Below are 4,467 nucleotides of genomic sequence, written 5' to 3'. Positions count from 1 at the left end.
ATAAATATAGAGAGGAAAAATATATATTTGGAGTCTGGACTTGTACCTTTCCAGGATTATTTCTCAGGCCATCTGATTGCCCGTGAGTTTCCAAACTAAAAATGTGGAGCAATGTATTGACTTTGATGAGGGAGAACACGACTGTAATGTTGCAGATAACCACTGAAACCACCAGATCCTTGTACATGCTCTTAGCGACCCTTGCAAGGTGAAGGGTGTTACAGCCTGCACTGAAGGGTGGGAGTTTTATATGGGATATGAAGTTTTGATCTGACTGCTTGCCAAGCCTGAAACACCTCTCGTTCAGCATTCATGATTACTAACACTAATTACTGCACAAGCTCTTTTCCTAGCTTTTCTGCTCTCTGCAGAGTAAGAGAATGACCTTATAAGAAGCAAAACCTTTTAGAAGAAAAGAATAATTTAATGCAGATTGGGGCAAGTGTGAGAGTCAGGCTCATGGGACTACTTCACAGATTGCTCGCTGCTTTATTTGGTACTTTTTAATGCTATTTTCTTTAGTAATAGCATTACGGCCTGATTAGCATTTTTGTGCTGACTACAAGATCATCCCAAATTACCATCTTGTATTCCACATCATGCATGAAGTCTGAAAACTTTCAGAAAGCCAGGCTGAGGTAAGATGAAATCAGCTCTCATCAGAGCATTGGAATTTATAGGAAGTTGTTTCTTAATTGGTGATGCAGAATGCTTTGAGAATCCAGATATTTCTGAAAACCCGCGTGCTTTTGATCCCTTGCAGCGTGCACACAGACACCACATCCAGCTGTGCTCTGATAGCTGGGTTGTGAGATGTTAGTAGAGACTTGATATTTTACACACCCAATATTTTAAATACAGGTTCTCTTCTCTCTGCACCATGTACCTGTATTTAGAAATGAGATTCCAGGCCTTCTCATGCTGCATCCTCCCCCTGCAGACCCCATCACCCACAGAAGGGAGCTGTGCCCCTCTCTTGCACCCCTCCAGCCCCACCGCTCAATTTGGGAACAGCTGGCACTGACTCCACCGCTTCCTTAATGAACAGAAAGTGGTTCAACACTACCTGCAGGCTTTCTGTCCCTCACATGAGGAAGGTGACAATATGAACTATGTGTTGCTTTTGAAATGGTTGTCACCAGACTGATGTGGGTATTGGTTTAAGAGCGCCGTTCTTAAAGCATCATCGGATTTTGGTTGCGTTTATCCGAGCAAGAGCAATTTCCGGTCCATAGATGTGGGGACTTACGTGGGTTATTTTAAGTTTGAATGAATCTTCTGTGCTTTGTTGATTTATTTGAGATTTATTTTCTTTACTTTTTCATTTTTAAGTAGCATGGGCTCCACCTGGGAGAACCTGACTCATGTGCTGCCTTACCCTGGGCGAAGACTGAGCTAAAACCCAGAGAAAGGCTTTATTAGAGGCACGTTAGTGATGATACAAATTAATTAGAATAATATGTTTGCGTGATCATTATCTTCTCTTGGATTATGATGGGAAAAAAGCCACAGGCTTTGATTTTTGCCCATTTCCACTAGATGGATCCCCTGTATCTCCTGTACTTGTACGTGCTAGCGAGACATTACCTTGCCTTTGCCAAGGCAGAGGCTGGGATAGGCCCCTGTAAATCTAACTGAGCACTGAGCAGCTTTGACCTCTGCAGGGAACGTTTTCTGATTGCAGGTGTTGGGAGTGAAAGGAGTGAAAGGAAGCCTTGAATGGCTGAGAAATACCAATTTCAGAGTGACTTGAAGCTGGAACAGCTTCCTCAGCTCCCTCTGTAGAACTGCAAGGCATCTGTAGCAAGGGAAGGGGATGTGCATTGGAGCAAGCAGAGTACAATGTCTTTGCATTTTGGACATGAATATCCCTAAAACTGCCCAGTTTACCACATTCCCCAGTTTACCACACGGGTTATTCCTATTTCAGGAATAATCCGTGGAGAAGGGCTATACATGGCTTCTCCGGGGGATGAGGGGCGATAGGAGCTCTTTTGTAGGAATTATAAGGACCTTTTACACTGGCCCAGAACACAGAGCCCTTTTGTTTCTGTAATTGATGCTGTCCAAGTCAGGGAAAAGAAACGTGAAAGAGAAAAACTCCTCAAGAGCTGCTGCATATTTCCTAGGAGCTGTAACACCATAGCAACTGTTGTCTTTCGGTGCTGCTGCTGCATCGCTCAGTATCAGATTAATCTCAGGTTGCTGGGTGAGCCACAGTCCATTCTGCATGAGGTTTGCTGCACGTGAGCTGCAGATAATGACAAGAAAAATGTCCATATTCAACACATCGTGTTTGTCTGTATTTAAAATGGCTTTTTAAATTCATAACTATAATGCTATTTCTCTCTCTTAAAAGGAGTTTTAATGGGAATTTTATTGGTAGAATGGGTTGACTTTGATAATCTCTAATGAAATAATTTGTTTGGGAGGGGGGGAATTTTTACTGTGTGTGTGGAAAATAATAGAAAATCCCAAACTGTGAGAAGGGATTATTTTTTATTAGAGTTACTGTAAAAAAAAAATAATTGGAAAATATATTGCTCCTTTTAGTATTTTTCAGAATAAATAAATATTTTGAATGAGTTTTCGGCTAGGAATTTAGTTTATAGCTAATAGATATTGAAATAAAAACAGTATTTCAAGTGTCAAAATTAAAACGTTTTGATGGAGCATATATTTTTTTTCAAATGCTCCGTTTATGAAAATGTCAACTCCGTCCAAATTCACGTCAGCAAAAATGTTTGGAAATGTTTCTGGGATGAGAAAACTTCTCCCTGCCCAGCTCCGCTCTACTGATTGTACATGAACGCTGCCTGGCTGCCTTCGTTGGGTGGGGCTTTATTGTCCTTCTGTTATGAGGACTTGCCTGGAAAATTAAAGCACGATTTCTGATTAATTTGGGATCACAGAATCACAGAATCACAGGACGTTAGGGATTGGAAGGGTCCTCAAAAGCTCATCCAGTCCAATCCCCCTGCCGGAGCAGGAACACCCAGATGAGGTTACACAGGAAGGCGTCCAGGCGGGTTTTGAATGTCTGCAGAGAAGGAGACTCCGCAACCTCTCTGGGCAGCCTGGGCCAGTGCTCTGTCACCCTCACTGAGAAGAAGTTTCTTCTCCAATTGAAGTGGAACCTCCTGTGTTCCAGTTTGTGTCCGTTACCCCTTGTCCTGTCATTGTTTGTCACCGAGAAGAGCCTGGCTCCATCCTCGTGACACTCACCCTTTAAATATTTATAAACATGAATGAGGTCTCCCCTCAGTCTCCTCTTCTGCAAACTAAAGAGCCCCAGCTCCCTCAGCCGCTCCTCATAAGGATTAATGGTCAAAACACACTGTCCCTCCCCCACTGAATGTATCTGGGTTGTGACACAGATCCTATATGGGCACTATGGGGTTACAGATGAAACGGTCATGAAAATTGAATTAGTTCCACAAAACACGCCTGTAGATAAGAACGGGGGCTGAGAGGAGAGGCGCACACTGACTGCTCCTGCCGGGGCTTTGCTGCGCGTTTCCATTCCGTGGATGTCAGCCCAGCTCCTCGACAGGCACTGACATCGTGATACATTAAACAAAGCTGTAAACGGCCCATGATTGATGGTTTATCTCGGTTTGTCAGTTCTCGCTGCTGGGAAGCACTCCTGGTATTTGCACAGTGGTGTAAATTATTGCAGCGTGAGAGCATTAGCACAGTGCCCTGCGAGCTGTGTGAGATCCCATAGCTGACACCCTTTGTGCAGCCCAATAACGCGCTCTAATCTCAGGCTTGAAAATATCACAGCAGCAGAGAAACTGTCTCATTCTGCTTTATGCAATAAGAAAGGGAACCAAAATGCCACGGGCAAGTGGATGCCCTGGCTGTGCAACTGAGTTTGGAGTTGGGTGGAGCATCTCCTGCTGAGGAGCGGCTGAGGGAGCTGGGGCTCTTGAGCTTGGAGCAGAGGAGACTGAGGGGTGCCCTCATTCCTGGGGATCCATTGGGAAAGGGCAGTGTCAGGAGGAAGGAGCCAGGCTCTGCTCTGGGATGGCCAATGCCAGGACAAGGGGCAATGGTCCCAAGCTGGAGCACAGGAGGTTCAAGCTGAAGATGAGGCCAAAGTTTGTGAGTGTGAGGGTTCTGGAGCATGGCCCAGGCTGCCCAGAGAGGTTGTGGAGTCTCCTTGTGTGGAGACACCCAAAGCCCTGGCCGTGTTCCTGTGTGACTGCTCTGGTGATCCTGCTGTGGCAGGGGGTGCACTGGGGGAGGCCTCCAGGTCCCTGCCAACTCCTCATATTCTGTGATTCTGTGATTCATTTCCCATGTTAGAAACATCAGCGAACGGTTGTGAACATCATCTTATACATGGGCGAATGGCAGAGGAAATTCTGTGTGCAGGGGGGCTGCCCTGTGCTTCTGCAGTGTCATAAATCAATTAATAATTTTTATTTCTTTTTTTTTTCGTTATTATTTGTGTACAGCTCA

This window comes from Mesitornis unicolor, unplaced genomic scaffold (assembly GCF_000695765.1).
Source record: "Mesitornis unicolor isolate BGI_N332 unplaced genomic scaffold, ASM69576v1 scaffold16364, whole genome shotgun sequence".
NCBI classification, from domain to species: domain Eukaryota; kingdom Metazoa; phylum Chordata; class Aves; order Mesitornithiformes; family Mesitornithidae; genus Mesitornis; species Mesitornis unicolor.
The sequence above is the reverse complement of the archived record's forward strand: the minus strand, read 5'-3'. Positions refer to the sequence as shown.